Here is a 20,110-nt window from a genome sequence, read left to right as displayed (position 1 = left end):
AACACCGTTAAAATCTGCTCATTAAAACTAAAAAAATAATTTAAATTGACATCATTTTGGCCTCAACACCCCCCTCCCCATTGTCAATTAGTGTCAATTTTTCCAGCACTCCCCCCCCCCCCCGCAATATTTACTGACGTCATTTATGGATGGCCCCTAGGACATAAATTGGATTGCGCTTTTTAGCCTTGTTAAAGTCCATTAGCAGATTAAGAATGTAAGCAGGTAAGAATGGATTACAGCATCATTTAACCACTCATCTGAACTTAGTGTTGCTATTACTTCACTGTTAATTGCGCGACTACCAATAACAAATTTTTCTTGGGGTAACAGCCCAGCAACTCGCGATTCAACCTTCAAGTATTCCGTTAAAATTTTTTATTTATGTGATGCGATTGCGTTAAATTCTTCATGGTTCATTGAAGCAATCACTATTTTTGCATTTTTTTATAGTCACTCACAGCATCAGGAGCCGAATTGACATCTCAATCTCCAATTATAAAGAAAGGCTGAGCGTGAACGATAGGTTCCATTTGGTCTCTGTTGTACTCTAAGCAAATTTCCTTCCTGTATTAGTTTAAATACTTCCTGGATCAATAAGAAAATCTGGAAAAGCAACCCCAAACCATCAAGGTTTTGCAGCCCAATGTTTTATGGTTATTATAGTGTACATTGGTTTTATTCGCTTAACAACAGGTCTCCTCATATTTTTTTATCATCTAAATCTCTAAGGATAAAATTTGAGTTATCCGACCATGATGTTCGTCTCCACTGTACCGGTACGGGCCAATTTGTGCGAGTCTTTGCTAACTTTAAATTGGTTTTCGGTTCTTTGCATAATAAAAATTTTGTTTTTTGCTGCACGGTAGCTATCTAACCCTGCATCATCAAAAAAACGCTGTACAGTATTTTCTGAAATATCAAGTTCTAAATCGCAATTTTTATCTCTGACACTTGCAAAGCTTTATTTTCATCTATATAATAATTCTAAGACCTTTATGAGAAACAATTTTCCCCCTAAATCCTCAGTTTCAACAGTTTCTTTGGTTTTATATTTGTTAACTAATCGACTTATACCGGTTTTTGCAATTAATATGGTTGTTTTTGGCACGAATGTGGATGTTTTTTTCATTTAATCTGGTATATATATATAATATATATATATTTATATATATTTATATATATATATATATATATTTATATATATATATATATATTTATATATATATATATTTATATATATATATATATATATATATATATATTTATATATATATATATATTTATATATATATATATATATATATACAGTCCCTGGCCAAATTATTAGACGCACTCGAGTTTTTTAAGAATTTATTGCATCATACCAGTTTATATGCAGTACATTCACATTTAATATAAACGCACATAGATGTGATGGATTTTTATGTAGGAAATTTATTATATAATTCGTGTTTGTATGTATTTTCCATATATGGTATTACAGTGTGAGTCAATCAGTACATTAACGCGTACAAGTCGAAAGCTGCTTCAGTCGCGTTCGCGGTGGCTTCAGTTGCGGACGTGTTTATCTGAAGTGTTTGTTTATTTAGCAGTTTTACAGTACATATTACGCAGTTAACTGTTTATTTTGTGTGCAACGTTTATAAATAATAATAAGTTTGAACACTTTAAGCATGGGTAAAAAGCCGATCTTACACCACGCAAAAAAGCTGAAATAAAGGCCCTTGTGAATGCTAAAGTACTTTCAAATCGCGAAATATCACGAAGATTGGAGATATCTGAAGCTAGTCCCAGTGAAAAATAAAACCGCGTCCCACATGGGTTCCGCGTGGGTTCCGTGTGGGATTGATGGGATTTATGTGGGACGGATTTTCCCATGTGCCCAGTGAAAAATAAAACCGCGTCCCACATGGGTTCCGCGTGGGTTCCGTGTGGGATTTATGGGATTTATGTGGGACGGATTTTCCCATGTGGTATCCGTATGGAAATTTGTCACCTTAAACCCATGTGGGTAATCCCACATGGGTTACATGTGGGAACCATATGGTATTTACACACATGGGAAATCCCACGTGGGTTTCCTGTGGGATTTGCATGGGAATTAATTTAAAAGCTGGAAACTAAAAAAAAACTAAAAAAAAATTTTTAAATCGACATTGCATTGCGTTAGGTTTATTTTGTGAGAAATTATTTTATATTAATAAAGAGAATGGCAAGCAAGTATGTAAGTACCGCGAATAATTTTTATCTTTCCTTATAGAAATAAGATTAAGATTTGTGCAAATAGACGTATTATTAGGATAATATTATAGTTATTTGAATATAGATCTTGAGTAAATTATTTGCAAACAATTAACTGATGCAAGTTGAAATGTTGTCAAAAACCAATCTTGCATGCATGGGACACTTCAGTGTCCCACAAAGAAATGCAGGTTTGAAAGTCAAAGAATTCCTAATTTTCTCTATTAAAAAAGAAAAAAATAGGATGGGTTTCTGTACCTTTTTTTATGCTCCAAAACTTTTAACTTTAGATATAATAAGGTCCTTAAGACTTGAGAGACTTACGAACTACATTGAGAAACAAAAACAGGATGTTTACAGAAACTTTTCAATTTTTAATCTGGAGTACCACAGTGTTATTGATAATAAAGCTTCTGGATCCAGTTTTCAAAGTAATATGATCTAAGTAATGTTTAAATAAAATAATATGCTTTAAAATGCATATAGTTATACATATAACTCCTGATAGTTAATTATATGTATAACTATTTATACATATAATTTGTTATAAAAACTTATTTTTTAAGGTTATGCTTGAATAAATTAGTACCAATTAATTCAAATTCAAGATTTAGTTCAAGTTCAAGTTAATGTTTTTATTTATTCATTGTTTTTGTTAATTTTATATTTATTTGTTCAAATTTATCAGTTAGTACTATATTTTACTACAGTAAGAATGTTTATCATTGTTGAACGTGATTTTATGTTGTTATTGATGTTAAATTTATTACGTTTCAATAACTCAGATTGAATCTTAACTGAATTATTGAAAGCTTTGTAGGGGTTTGCGGTATATAAAATGGTGTTGTAAATAAAGTAAAAGTAATATATATATATATATATATATATATATATATATATATATATATATATATATATATATATATATATACATATATATATATATATATATATATATATATATATATATATATATATATATATATATATATATAACATTAAAACAATAAAATTGATACAAAATTTCACTTTAAAACGAATACCATTAACATTGTGATGATAATAGCATTAGGAAACTAGTATTTATGTATTATTATTATACTATAAATAAATAGTTTTTTAATTCATTTTATAAAATGGAGACTGACAACTGATAATTAATGGAAATAAATACAAATTATAAAAATCATGTATTATTACTAAATACTATATTAATGCTAGTCTACCAAGTTAAAATCAATTTAGAGCATTGTTATTAGTTCTTTTGCGATTCGCACTTCCACTTCTGTCTCTCAAATTTGTAAAATAGGTGGTCAAAGCTTGCTCAATAGGTAGGTTCTCAGCATAACAATGCTTTTTTCTTACACTTTCTAAAGAGAAATATGGCAAATTGATTACTTATTTTACTTAAATTGTAGGGTCATCTATGCATAATGATGTCAGATGATGACCCGGTTTGTTGAACAACTTCACCCTTTATCAAACTCAGTCAATTTTTTGCCATTTCCCATTGAAAATGATGTCAGTTTTTGTTATCGTATTATGATGGTATATCTGAATTTTTAATATAATATAAAAAATGCATATACCATCAATTTTTTTCTGGTTCAGTTATACATTTATTCTCAACAGTACTAAAAGTAAAAAAAAAAATGCGTAAATTGTTCTTTCAGATAAGCAAGCTAATTTCTGAATTTAAATTGTTTTTCCTATGTTCCTCTACAGTTTTAAGCAACAAAAGCAAGAAGTTTTTAGACCACATTGTTGGTGTAAATACCTCTAAAACCTGCTCATAGCTAGCATAAATTGTTTTACTTTTTTTTAAAATAAAATATTTTACTTTTTTTTTTAATTAAATTTTTTAATTGACATTATTTTGGTCTCAACATCTCCTCCCCATTGTCAATTATTGTTAAACTCACACTGCCCCTCTATCTACTGGCATCATTTATGGATGATCCCATAGCCTAAATACTATATATATATATATATATATATATATATATATATATATATATATATATATATATATATATATATATATATATATATATATATATATATATATAGAACCCTTAGATGTTGTCCGAAAGTTTTTTCGATATTTTGTTGACAAAAAGTAAAAATTAAAATGCAAGACCGGAATTTTTTTTTTTTAATAATGATAGACTGCCTGCCCCAACCAAACCCTCAGTCGATGTAGCAGCACTCCCTTGCGGGTCAGGCTATTTGTCAGTCGATGTAGCAGCACTCCCTTGCGAGTCAGGCTATTTGTCAGTCGATGTAGCAGCACTCCCTTGCGAGTCAGGCTATTTGTCAGTCGATGTAGCAGCACTCCCTTGCGAGTCAGGCTATAAGATAGTCGATGTAGCAACACTCCGCGCATGATATAAAGTAAAAAAAATAAAAATAAAAACATTTTATTAAAAAAAATAAAAATAAAAACATTTTATTAAAAAAAATAAATATAAAAACATTGTTTATATTGTTAAAAACATTCAAAATGTTATAAAAACATTCAGAATGTTTTTAAAAACATTCTGGTCAATTAAATTTGCGTTTTTGTGGCTTTTTTAAAAAACGAATAATTTGTAATTAAATTAATGGTTTTTACTTTCGTCCAACACGGAAATGTTGGACGAAAGTCAAAAGTAATTAAAAGTGACGTATGTGTTGGCGTAAGAATCACTTTTTTCCTTCCGCTCTTCCTAAAGCCAACAAACTATAGAACTATATATATATATATATATATATATATATATATATATATTATTTTTACTTTATTTACAACACCATTTGAGATACAACAAACCCTTACAAAGCGTACAATAATTCAGTTAAAATTCAATCTGAGTTATTGAAACGTAATAAATTTAACATCAATAGAAAAGTAAAGCTGTCATCATTTAAAATGTAAAGGGTGTTGTCAAAATATGTTGATAGTAAAATTAAGTTACTAATAAAATCACGTTCAACAATGATAAATATTCTTACTGTAGTAAGAATTAGTACTAGTTAAAAAATTTGAACAAATAAATATAAAATAGTGAAAAAACAATGAACAAATAACTTGAACTTGAACTAAATCTTGAATTTGAATTAATTGGTTCTAATTTGTTCAAGCATAACCTTAAAAAATAAGTTTATATAATAAATTTTATGTATAACTAGTTATACATATAGTTAACTATCAGGAGTTATATGTATAACTGCATGCATTTTAAAGCATTTTATTTAATTTATATATTACTTTAGATCATATTACTTTGAATACTGGACCCAAAGACTTTATTCCCAATTACACTGTTGTACTCCAGATAAAAAATTTAAAAGTTTCAGTAAATATCCTGTTTTTGTTCCTCAATGTACTTCGTTAGTCCCTTAAGTTTTATGAACCTTATTATATATAAAGTTAAAAGTTTTGGAGCCTAAAAAAAGTTACAGAAACCTCCTTATCTCCTCCCTATTTTTTTTTTTTTTTTTTAATAAAGAAAATTTGACTTTTAAACCTGCATTTCTTTGTGGGACACTGCAGTGTCCCATGCATGCATGCTTGGTTTTTGACAACATTAGAACTTGCATCAGTCAATTGTTTGCAGATAATATACTCAAGAACTATATTCAAATATCATATGAACATGTTAGAGAATGTTCATATGATATTTGAACATCACAAATTTAATAATATTGTTGTGATATGTTATATAAATAATTCCATAATAGATTATGATATGAAAATAAGATAGGATATGAAGGCAATGATCAAAGAATAAATTTACTTATAGAAATTTAGATGTTTGTTTATTAGTTTCAGAATATTATATTATGTGTGACCGCGGCCTTCTATAATAACAGGCCTTGACATCGCGCAACAAAGTTGTTAAACTGAAGGCCAATTCCTAATACTGTGTTAACATTTTCATCTTTTAACATTAGATGAAAGTTTGTGTTCGCGCTTTTTTAATAAATCTTTAAAATGTGATTGGTTTATAAATTAGATAGCCCAACATCAAGACAATAACGTTGTTATTGTCTTGATGTTGATGTAAGGTTCAAGGCGTTAACTTTGTAAGGTAATAATATTGTCAAACTAACGATAAGTTTTTTTAATAATTAAAATGCCTTAAAAATGCCTTTAAAATGCTGTGTATCTCTTTGCAAGTCGAACTATCTCAACTACAACAAAAATATCAATTTATACAACTACAATATCAATTACAACTACAACAAAAATATCAATACTCAACTACGACAAAAATATTAATTTATAAATTCCCGAAGAATCTAGAGGAGAGAAAAAGATGTAGTGAAGCTATCCCAAGAACTGGTTTTATTGTTACAGACTATACAGCATTATGTCAACTGCATTGGCCAAATGAAGCACCTTTTGAAAGCAAATATGGGAAGCAACGACCTTTAAACCCACCATCTGTTTTTAAAATATTCCGCCTAGTTGTTTAGCCACACCAGCAAGTAAAGTTAGAAAAAATGTAACTTCAAGCGGTTTTCGAAGCATTTTACCAGATGAGTTAAATGATTTTCTAAAAGAGGATGAAATTATATTTGACGATATTCAATCTTTGTTAAGTGATAATAACGATGTTATTGTTTTCCAGCTTAATAAAAAAAGTTTACACATACAATCAAAAATGTACAAACTTGGTGTTTCATTATTTATTTTAGTAATTTTCAATGATTATTCATTTGTAGCTAACCATAATGGCACAATTTGTAATATTTCATATTTAGCTGTAAACAAATTAAAGTTAATAAAAACAAAATCAGCTTTATTTGAAGCAGTTAGATTTTTAAAAAATAAAGAAAGTTTGCTTCAATCAAATATTCTATTCGAACACCTTAATGCTATGAGAAAAGTTAATGTTGGTGAAGTTTTATATACTTCAGATATTATATGTAGAGCATATGTGAGTATTTTGCTATGCGACGAAGTTTATATGATTGTATGTGTATTGACTACAAGTTGCCAAGTATAAGGACTTTAACCCTGTTGAGATATATTGATAAAACTTTTTTTTTGCTTGAATCAACTTTTATTGGTGTTTTTTATTGTTGGTGATTTTTATTGTTACCATTTTTAGCAAAAAAAATTAAAAATACAGTTATCTTTCTAATATATAGATATATACTTTGTTATGGTTCTGCTTGTTATTGATACTATTTAATATTACATAAATATTCTTAATGAAATTTGAAATACGAAAAATATGATTATCTTTTAACAATTTTTTGGTTTTCTTTTTATATTTCCGTTTTTACTAGAGATTATTATTAGAAAACATAGGCTGCCATTACACCCTACCTAATATAAAAATATATCAATATAAGTAAAAGTGAAAGTTTAATCGGCCTTCAGTTTTTACGGCATTTTGCGCGATGTCAAGGCCTGTTATTATAGAAGTCTACATCATTGAAAAAGTAGGTTTTTACATTTTTGTTTTCGTTTTTTTGTTTAACTACTTTTCCTTATTGATCACTTTTTTTCAGGATTCTCCTCATGGGTTCAAGATCATTACGCATAATATGTGTTCAATTACGCATAAACGTTAGTCATTGTAAGTAATAAATTAGGAAATAATTATTTGTGAAATATTGTAGTCATTAATGACTTCAAACTGTCTAATAATTAAAATTGCTCTACTAATAATGTTCCTTATTTATATTTCTCTCTCTCTCTCTCTCTCTCTCTCTCTCTCTCTCTCTCTCTATATATATATATATATATATATATATATATATATATATATATATATATATATATATATTTATATATATATATATATTTATATTTATATATATTTGTATTTATATTTTTTTTTTTTTTAGAAAATGTTTGAAGAAAGTTAGAAGATACTAAAAACCGATATATATAAGCCGAAGCGATTTAATTAATTCAATTGACAAAAAACGGCGTGTAAATCGCAAAAGAAAAAATAATATTTTTAATATTCGTTTTGGATGTATTGATTAATAGCATTTATTTTTAAATAAATTCATTTTGCAACACGTTTTTTAATTTTATAAAATTTCGTCATAATAGTTTAAGGTAAATCCCACATAGGTTATAGGTGGAAAACATCACATGTAAAAGATCAAAAATGCTACACGTTTTGAATACCGAATGGGATAAAGTAGCAAATACCAGATTAAGTTAAGCCTCTCTGAAAGCTTCGATGATTAATTTTAAATTACTATTTAAGTAATTTTTAAATTAAAAGAATTTTTAAAATTATCATAGAAGCATTCGGACTTTCATTTGTCTAGTATTGACTACTTTTATACCATTTGGATTAAAATATGTGGCATTTAAGATCTATAACATGTCGTATTTTCCACCTATATCCCATGTAGGATTTACCACATAAAACCCATGTGGGATTTACCATATGAAACCCACATGGGACAAAATAATAATCCCCATATGGGTTACATATGGTAAAAACCCACGCGTATCCCATATGGGATTTACCATATGGAATCCATGTGGGATTTACCATATGAAACCCACATGGGACAAAATAATAATCCCCACATGGGTTACATGTGGAAAAAATCCACGCGTATCCCATGTGCGCTTTTTCACTGGGGTGGTATCCGTATGGAAATTTGTCACCTTAAACCCATGTGGGTAATCCCACATGGGTTACATGTGGGAACCATATGGTATTTACACACATGGGAAATCCCACGTGGGTTTCCTGTGGGATTTGCATGGGAATTAATTTAAAAGCTGGAAACTAAAAATAATAATTTTAAATCAACATTGCATTGCGTTACGTTTATATTGAGTGAAAATATTTTATATTTATAAAGAGAATGGCAAGCAAGTATGTAAGTACCACGAATAATTTTTATCTTTCTTTATAGAAATAAGATTAAGATTTGTGCAAATAGACGTATTATTAGGATAATATAATAGTTATTTGAATATAGATCTTGAGTAAATTATTTGCAAACAGTTAACTGATGCAAGTTGAAATGTTGTCAAAAACCAATCTTGCATGCATGGGACACTGCAGTGTCCCACAAAGAAATGCAGGTTTGAAAGTCAAAGAATTCCCAATTTTCTTTATTAAAAAAAGAAAAAAATAGGATGGAGATTGGTTTCTGTAACTTTTTTTATGCTCCAAAACTTTTAACTTTAGATATAATAAGGTCCTTAAGACTTAAGGGACTTACGAACTACATTGACGAACAAAAACAGGATATTTACAAAAACTTTTTAATTTTTAATCTGGAGTACCACAGTGTTATTGAGAATAAAGCCTCTGGTTCCAGTTTTCAAAGTAATATGATCTAAGTAATGTTTAAATAAAATAATATGCTTTAAAATGCATATAGTTATACATATAACTCCTGATAGTTAACTATATGTATAACAAGTTATACATATAATTTGTTATAAAAAATTATTTTTTAAGGTTATGCTTGAACAAATTAGTACCAATTAATTCAAATTCAAAATTTAGTTAAAGTTCAAGTTAATGTTCTTATTTATTCATTGTTTTTGTTAATTTTATATTTATTTGTTCAAATTTATCAGTTAGTACTATATTTTACTACAGTAAGAATGTTTATCATTGTTGAACGTGATTTCATTAGTAACTTAATTTTACTATCAACATATTTTGACAACACCCTTTATACTTTAAATGATGACAGCTTTACTTTTCTATTGATGTTAAATTTATTACATTTCAATAACTCAGATTGAATTTTAACTGAATTATTGTAAGCTTTGTAGGGGTTTGTTGTATATCAAATGGTGTTGTAAATAAAGTAAAAATAATATATATATATATATATATATATATATATATATATATATATATATATATATATATATATATATATACAACCCTTAGATGTTGTCCGAAAGTTTTTTCGATATTTTGTTGACAAAAAGTAAAAATTAAAATGCAAGACCGGAATTTTTTTTTTTTAATAATGATAGACTGCCTGCCCCAACCAAACCCTCAGTCGATGTAGCAGCACTCCCTTGCGGGTCAGGCTATTTGTCAGTCGATGTAGCAGCACTCCCTTGCGAGTCAGGCTATTTGTCAGTCGATGTAGCAGCACTCCCTTGCGAGTCAGGCTATTTGTCAGTCGATGTAGCAGCACTCCCTTGCGAGTCAGGCTATAAGATAGTCGATGTAGCATCACTCCGCGCATGATTTACAGTAAAAAAAATAAAAATAAAAACATTTTATTAAAAAAAATAAAAATAAAAACATTTTATTAAAAAAAATAAAAATAAAAACATTGTTTATATTGTTAAAAACATTCAAAACGTTTTAAAAACATTCCGGTCAATTAAATTTGCGTTTTTGTGGTTTTTTTAAAAAACGATTAATTTGTAATTAATTTAATGGTTTTTACTTTCGTCCAACACGGAAATGTTGGACGAAAGTCAAAAGTAATTAAAAGTGACGTATATGTTGGCGTAAGAATCACTTTTTTCCTTCCGCTCTTCCCAAAGCCAACAAACTATAGATCTATATATATATATATATATATATATACATATTTATATATATGTAATATATATATATATATATATATATATATATATATATATATATATATATATATATATATATATATTATATATATATGTATGTATGTATATATATATATGTAATATATATATATATATATATATATATATATGTATGTATATATATATATATATATGTAATATATATATATATATATATACACATATATATTTGTATATATACATATATATATATATATACATATATATATATATATATATATATATATATATATATATATATATATATATATATATATACACATATATATTTATATATATACATATATATATATATACATATATATATATATATATATATATATATATATATATATATATATATTATATATATATATATATATATATATATATATATATGTATATATATATATATATATATATATATATATATATATATATATATATATATATATATATATATATATATATAAATATAACATTAAAACAATAAAATTGATACAAAATTTCACTTTAAAACAAATACCATTAACATTGTGATGATAATAGCATTAGGAAACTAGTATTTATGTATTATTATTATACTATAAATAAATAGTTTTTTAATTGATTTTATAAAATGGAGACTGACAACTGATAATTAATGGAAATAAATACAAATTATAAAAATCATGTAAACTTCATTTATTATTACTAAATACTATATTAATGTTAGTCTACAAAGTTAAAATCAATTTAGAGCATTATTATTAGTTCTTTTGCGATTCGCACTTCCACTTCTGTCTCTCAAATTTATAAAATAGGTGGTCAAAGCTTGCTCAATAGGTAGGTTCTCAGCATAACAATGCTTTTTTCTTACACTTTCTAAAGAGAAATATGGCAAATTGATTACTTATTTTACCTAAATCGTAGGGTCATCTATGCATAATGATGTCAGATGATGACCCGGTTTATTGAACAACTTCACCCTTTATCAAACTCAGTCAATTTTTTGCCATCTCCCTTTGAAAATGATGTCAGTTTTTGTTATCGTATTATGATGGTATATCTGAATTGTTAATATAATATAAAAAATGCATATACCATCAATTTTTTTCTGGTTCAATTATACATTTATTCTCAACAGTACTAAAAGTAAAAAAAAACAAACATAAATTGTTCTTTCAGATAAGCAAGCTAATTTCTGAATTTAAATTGTTTTTCCCAGTTTTAAGCAACAAAAGCAAGAAGTTTTTAGACCACATTGTTGGTGTAAATACCTCTAAAACCTGCTCATAGCTAGCATAAATTGTTTTACTTTTTTTTAAAATAAAATATTTTACTTTTATTTTTTAATTCAATTTTTTATTTGACATTATTTTGGTCTCAACATCCTCTCCCCATTGTCAATTATTGTTAAACTCACACTGCCCCTCTATCTACTGGCATCATTTATGGATGATCCCATAGCCTAATTACTATATATATATATATATATATATATATATATATATATATATATATATATATATATATATATATATATATATATTTATATATATATATATATATAATTTTTACTTTATTTACAACACCATTTGATATACAATAAACCCTTACAAAGCTTACAATAATTCAGTTAAAATTCAATCTGAGTTATTGAAACGTAATAAATTTAACATCAATAGAAAAGTAAAGCTGTCATCATTTAAAATGTAAAGAGTGTTGTCAAAATATGTTAATAGTAAAATTAAGTTACTAATCACGTTCAACAATGATAAATATTCTTACTGTAGTAAGAATTAGTACTAGTTAACAAATTTGAACAAATAAATATAAAATAGTGAAAAAACAATGAACAAATAACTTGAACTTGAACTAAATCTTGAATTTGAATTAATTGGTTCTAATTTGTTCAAGAATAACCTTAAAAAATAAGTTTATATAATAAATTTTATGCATAACTAGTTATACATATAGTTAACTATCAGGAGTTATATGTATAACTGCATGCATTTTAAAGCATTTTATTTAATTTATATATTACTTTAGATCGTATTACTTTTAATACTGGACCCAGAGACTTTTTTCCCTATTACACTGTGGTACTCCAGATTAAAAATTGAAAAGTTTCTGTAAATATCCTGTTTTTGTTCGTCAATGTAGTTCGTAAGTCCCTTAAGTTTTATGAACCTTATTATATATAAAATTAAAAGTTTTGGAGCCTAAAAAAAGTTACAGAAACCTCCCTATCTCCCCCCTATTTTTTTTTTTTTTTTAATAAAACAAAATTTGACTTTCAAACCTGCATTTCTTTGTAGGACACTGCAGTGCCCCGTGCATGCATGCTTGGTTTTTGACAACATTAGAACTTGCATCAGTCAATTGTTTGCAGATAATATACTCAAGAACTATATTCAAATATCAAATGAACATGTTAGAGAATGTTCATATGATATTTGAACATCACAAATTTAATAATATTGTTGTGATATGTTATATAAATAATTCCATAATAGATTATGATATGAAAATAAGATAGGACATGAAGGCAATGATCAAAGAATAAATTTACTTATAGAAATTTAGATGTTTGTTTATTAGTTTCAGAATATTATATTATGTGTGACCGCGGCCTTCTATAATAAAAGGCCTTGACATCGCGCAACAAAGTTGTTAAACTGAAGGCCAATTCCTAATACTTTGTTTACATTTTCATCTTTTAACATTAGACAAAAGTTTGTGTTCGCGCTTTTTTAATAAATCTTTAAAATGTGATTGGTTTATAAATTAGATAGCCCAACATCAAGATGATAACATTGTAAGGTTCAAGGCGTTAACATTGTAAGGTAATAATATTGTCAAACTAACGATAAGTTTTTTAAATAATTAAAATGCCTTAAAAAAGCCTTTAAAATGCTGTGTATCTCTTTGCAAGTCGAACTATCTCAACTACAACAAAAATATCAATTTATACAACTACAACTACAATATCAATTACAACTACAACAAAAATATCAATACTCAACTACGACAAAAATATCAATTTATAAATTCCCGAAGAATCTAGAGGAGAGAAAAAGATCTAGTGAAGCTATCCCAAGAACTGGTTTTATTGCTACAGACTATATAGCATTATGTCAACTGCATTGGCCAAATGAAGCACCTTTTGAAAGCAAATATGGGAAGCAACGACCTTTTAACCCACCATCTGTTTTTAAAATATTCCGCCTAGTTGTTTAGCCACACCAGCAAGTAAAGTTAGTAAAAATGTAACTTCAAGCAGTTTTCGAAGCATTTTACCAGATGAGTTAAATGATTTTCTTAAAGAGGATGAACTTATATTTGACGATATTCAATCTTTGTTAAGTGATAATAACAATGTTATTGTTTTCCAGCTTAATAAAAAAAGTTTGCACATACAATCAAAAATGTACAAACTTGGTGTTCCATTATTTATTTTAGTAATTTTCAATGATTATTTATTTGTAGCTAACCATAATGGCACAACTTGTAATATTTCATATTTAGCTGTAAACAAATTAAAGTTAATAAAAACAAAATCAGCTTTATTTGAAGCAGTTAGATTTTTAAAAAATAAAGAAAGTTCGCTTCTGTCAAATATTCTATTCGAACATCTTAATGCTATGAGAAAAGTTAATGTTGGTGAAGTTTTATATACTTCAGATATTATATGTAGAGCATATGAGTATTTTGCTATGCGACGAAGTTTATATGATTGTTTGTGTATTGACTACAAGTTGCCAAGTATAAGGGTTTTAACCCTGTTGAGATATATTGATAAAACTTTTTTTTTGCTTGAATCGACTTTTGTTGGTGTTTTTTATTGTTGGTGATTTTTATTGTTACCATTTTTAGCAAAAAAATTAAAAATACAGTTATCTTTCTAATATATAGATATATACTTTGTTATGGTTCTGCTTGTTATTGATACTATTTAATATTACATAAATATTCTTAATGAAATTTGAAATACGAAAAGCATGATTATCTTTTAAAAATTTTTTGGTTTTCTTTTTATATTTCCGTTTTTACTAGAGATTATTATTAGAAAACATAGACTGCCATTACACCCTACCTAATATAAAAATATATCAATATAAGTAAAAGTGAAAGTTTTATCGGCCTTCAGTTTTTACGGCATTTTGCGCGATGTCAAGGCCTGTTATTATACAGTATTGTGAAAAGGTTAAGAACCACTAAATAAAAAAAAAAATTTTTTTCAAATAAATTTAATTAATTTTTATCCTATAGATAATAAAATAGTCTTTTTTTTTCAAACATTAAATATAGCATGAGAAAAAAGAAAAATTTTTTTTTTTTTGAAGGTTAGTTAATAGAACCTATAAAAAATAAGGATTAAATATTATGTGTTAATTTTTTTTTATATTTTTTTTGTGAAAAAGTTAAGAACCACAAAGAATTTTTTGTTCTAAATGCGGCGGAAACGTCTTTTTAAATTTATTTTTCCCTTTTTTTTAAAAATTCTTTTAATGACCTGAGTTATTACCAAAGAACCAATAAAAACATTTGAAAAAAATTAATTTTTTTAAATACTTTTAAAAAAAGTATTTAATTTCAAACAAAAAAAAATTCTTTCCTTTTAAAAAAATGAGCAGAAAAGCTATTACCTATGAAGATTGTGTAAAAGTGGTGCATTTTCACCAGGAAGGTAAATCTGCTCGCGAAATTGGAAGAATAGTAAAGCGATCACATAGTTCGGTGCTAACAATCATCAAAAGATTCAAAGAGACAAAATCTTACGTTGATCACCATCGTTCTGGAAGACTGCATTTGACGACACCCAATGATGATCGCCTTTTAATCAGGTTGGCAAAGAAAAATCGAACCATGCCGTCGCATGAATTAAGAAGGGAATGGAAGCTTTCAAATGGACGTCAAGCCTCGGCATCACTTGTGCGTAGGAAACTATTAGCTAACAATATGTTATGGAAAAAAGCTGTTCTAAAACCGCGACTTACTAAACGACATATAAAAAAGCGTAAAGAATTTTGCCAAAGCGTCAAAGAATGGTCTAAACAAAAATGGAGGACAGTAATGTTCAGTGATGAGATGAATATCGAGGTTGATAACCGAAAAAACCGAATTATGATTCGCAGGCAGCCTTCAGAAAAATATAATCATGATTGTATCGTTCAAAGAACAAAACAAGGTAGCGGGTTGGTTGGAATATGGTGCTGCATGACATATTATGGTCTCGATATGTTTAAATTATTTGATGGTCGACTCAACTCTACTTATTATGTCGATATTTTAAATAACAACTTGTTACCGTCAATTGATGCACTTGAGCAAAGCGTTCCGTTCATTTTTCAGCAAGACAATGCACCATGTCACAGGGCTAAAATTGTCTCTGAATGGTTCGAAAGTAAAAATATTGAGCGTCTAACTTGGCCACCAAATAGCCCAGATCTAAATTGCATTGAAAATCTTTGGAGTTGGCTTGATAAAGAGATTGCCAAGAAAGCACCAAGGAGCCTTGAGGAGTTGCGCAATATTTTACCAGCAATACTTGAAAATGTTCCCAAACATATTTTAGAGAATTTAATAGACTCAATGCCATATCGTATAAATGAGTGCTTAAAAATTCATGGTAGAATTATGCGGTATTAGGTGGTAAAAATTATCGTTTTTTATTCTGTGGTTCTTAACTTTTTCACAATTTTTTTAAAATAAAAATTACCTATAAAACTTTAAATACATTTTTTATATTTGTTTAAAAGTTTTTATCACTATTATTATTTTTTATTTTGTTTGTCTATTTTCTAAAATTTATTATTATTATTCTTTTTACCAGAAAAATATATTCGGTTAAAAAAAAATTTAAAAATAAAAATAAATTATGATTTGTTTTTTTTGAGGTTCTTAACTTTTTCACAATACTGTAGAAGTCTACATCATTGAAAAAGTAGGTTTTTACATTTTTGTTTTTGTTTTTTTGTTTAACTACTTATCCTTATTGATCACTTTTTTTCAGGATTCTCCTCATGGGTTCAATGGGTCTCTCTCTCTTTCTATATATATATATATATATATATATATATATATATATATATATATATATATATATATATATATATATATATATATATATATATATATATATATTTATATTTATATATATTTGTATTTATATTTTTTTTTTTTTTTAGAAAATTTTTGAAGAAAGTTAGAAGATAATAAAAACATTGGTATTATACAAGCCGAAGCGATTTAATTAATTCAATTTACAAAAAACGGCGTGTAAATCGCAAAAGAAAAAATAATATTATTAATATTCGTTTTGGATGTATTGATTAATAGCATTTATTTTTAAATAAATTCATTTTGCAACACGTTTTTTAATTTTATAAAATTTCGTCATAATAGTTTAAGGTAAATCCCACATAGGTTATAGGTGGAAAACATCACATGTAAAAGATCAAAAATGCTACACGTTTTGAATACCAAATGGGATAAAGTAGCAAATACCAGATTAAGTTAAGCCTCTCTGAAAGCTTCGATGATTAAATTTAAGTTACTATTTAAGTAATTTTTAAATTAAAAGAATTTTAAAAATTATCATAGAAGCATTCGGACTTTCATTTGTCTAGTATTGACTACTTTTATACCATTTGGATTAAAATATGTGGCATTTAAGATCTATAACATGTAGTATTTTCCACCTATATCCCATGTAGGATTTACCACATAAAACCCATGTGGGATTTACCATATGAAACCCACATGGGACAAAATAATAATCCCCATATGGGTTACATATGGTAAAAACCCAGGCGTATCCCATATGGGATTTACCATATGGAATCCATGTGGGATTTACCATATGAAACCCACATGGGACAAAATAATAATCCCCACATGGGTTACATGTGGAAAAAATCCACGCGTATCCCATGTGCGCTTTTTCACTGGGGTATACGACGTATAAAACAGAAAATTGAGTCAGGGGAAGAATTGATCCCAAAACGAAAGAAAAAGTGCGGCAGAAAGCCTATTTTCACTCCAAGGGCAGAAAGATCTTTAAAGAAAATTTGCCTTGAAAACAGATTTGCTACCACAAAACTGATAACATCGCAACTCCAAGGTGTTAATGTGAATGCTTCTGAACGCACTGTTTGAAGAAAATTAATAGATTTAGATTTTAAGGCCTGCCGCCCTGCCAGGCAGACCAAGTTAACACCTGCAATAAAAGCAAAGCGTCTGACGTGGGCCAAACAGTTCCGTGATAAAGATCTGGACTTCTGGAGATCGGTAAGTTGTTACAATTTCTTTACAATTTCTTCACAAATAATGCATTTAACCTTTTTCTATGATGACAGAAGACCAGCACAAATGCTTAGTGTTTTTTGTTGCTATTTTTGACAGGTCTGCTTCATTGATGAAAGCACATTTGAAATTTTGCAGAACAAAACTCAGTTTGTGCGTCGTCGTCACGGAGAAAAATTTCATCCTGACTGTGTTGTTCAGACTGTGAAGCACCCTACAAAAGTGATGATTTGGTCAGTCATCAGCAGCAAAGGCACTGGACGTCTGTACGTGGTAAATGGTATGAAAAAGCAAGACCCTTACAAAAATGTCTTGCAAAATTGGTTGATTCCGCAGCTCCAAGAATGGTTTCCAAATGGGGAACCATTCACTTTTATGCAAAATGTAGCTCCCTGCCATACAGCTCGATCTGTCAAAATATTCCTCTGTTGGATTGGCCGGGTAATAGCCCAGATCTGAACATCATAGAAAACGTATGGGAGTTAATGAAAAGAGAAGTGGCTAAAGATGTCATTATAAACAAACCTCTGGAATCATCATCCTCCAATGCAGGTAACGGTACAGTCCTGCATTGACAGCATGCTGCGCAGAATTAAAGCTCTTCTAGCGGCTAAAGGTGGCTCAACAAAATATTGACATTTAAGTATATTTATGTCCGTTTTCTTTAAAGAGTCAATAAATACATATTGTTCTTTTATAATAATATTTTATTTGTAATATAATATAGATATTTAAATGGATAAACAAAAAACATATATTGCACCTGGTAAATACACAATTCCTGTATGGTATCACAAGATAATTTCCATTTTTCATAAAATTTTCTAGTGCGTCTAATAATTTGGCCAGGGACTGTATATATATATATATATATATATATATATATATATATATATATATATATATATATATATATATATATATATATATATATATATATATATATATATATATATACACATATACATATACAGGGTCGGACGGGTCCGGGGGAGACATAGATAGGTCCGTTATGGTACTAAATAATTTAGCAATAATAAATTAAACCCTTAATCACATAGTTTTTTTGTTATAAGGGTATATTTTTAATAATGTGGATGCAAATTTCCATATCTTTGATCATGCACTCAAAAAATAAATCCATATGTAAGATTTAAAATTGCAGCGTCGCACCATTGAAATGGTTTTTTCCCAATAACTTTATCAATATTAGGAAAGAATTAATATCTATTTAAATAATTGAAAAACTTGACAAATTTGTCGTCAAGTTTTTCAATTATTTAAATAGATATTAATGCAAAATATAAGAAAAAGATATGTATTATATTATAGCAAATAATTAGTAAGAAGTTTTGATGATTTTTCCAAACTGTGGACAACCTCATTGTAATTAATTTTTAATTTAATTACAATGAGGTCATTCTCAACATTCATCAAGATAAGTGATTCGAGGTGCTCTTCACCTAAAAGATTCGAAGAGAAATTTTCATAACCTTCGACTTCAAAAAAGCTCAATCACACTTGACTCGTGTGCAAGGTAGACACAATGCCATTTTATATGCAACATACATATTAGAATACGCAGAACAATCTAAATTGTAGCGATGGAGAAAATGAAAAACACGAAACTCAAACATCTGTTGCAGTCTTTTTTATAAAAAATATTTTTTGATTTCTAACTTTTTCTACACACCAAAATTAGTTTTAAGACTAAATAATGCTTAATTTAATTTAAAATGCAAAAATAAAAACTTATTTACACTTTTTGAGTCAGCATTAAATGCAAAAAAATCAATTAAAAAGAAGACTACGTTTTCTCAGCTTTTTTATGACATTACAAGCTTAATCTCGCAACACTATTAGGTTATAGTGTAATAAAAAAAGCCTTACTAGAAAAATTAAAATTAATGAATATTTTCAAAATAGCAGCTCTTTTAATTTTAAAGGATATTATCAATGCCACAGCCTTTTGTAAAATGTAAATATATTCAAAGGAAACAATTTTAAGGTTAGTTCTAG

At 27.5% G+C, this 20,110-nt stretch overlaps 1 long non-coding RNA gene across 2 annotated transcripts; it reads left to right on the top strand.

Moving 5' to 3' along the window:
• Window positions 1-1,892: 1,892 nt before the first annotated feature.
• LOC136088879 (uncharacterized) lies at window positions 1,893-8,268 on the top strand. Of its 2 annotated transcripts, XR_010642586.1 has the most exons (3): window positions 1,893-2,227; window positions 7,750-7,817; window positions 8,089-8,268. It is a non-coding gene; the product is annotated as an uncharacterized LOC136088879 (long non-coding RNA). The 2 variants fall into 2 exon arrangements; XR_010642585.1 differs by lacking the exon at window positions 1,893-2,227 and having other exon boundaries at window positions 5,075-7,817.
• The last annotated feature ends 11,842 nt before the right edge of the window (window positions 8,269-20,110 follow it).

The sequence above is a fragment of the Hydra vulgaris genome, chromosome 12 (genome assembly GCF_038396675.1).
Source record: "Hydra vulgaris chromosome 12, alternate assembly HydraT2T_AEP".
Lineage (NCBI taxonomy): Eukaryota > Metazoa > Cnidaria > Hydrozoa > Anthoathecata > Hydridae > Hydra > Hydra vulgaris.
Note: the sequence above shows the minus strand (reverse complement) of the source record. Positions and strands in the feature narration are given on the sequence as shown.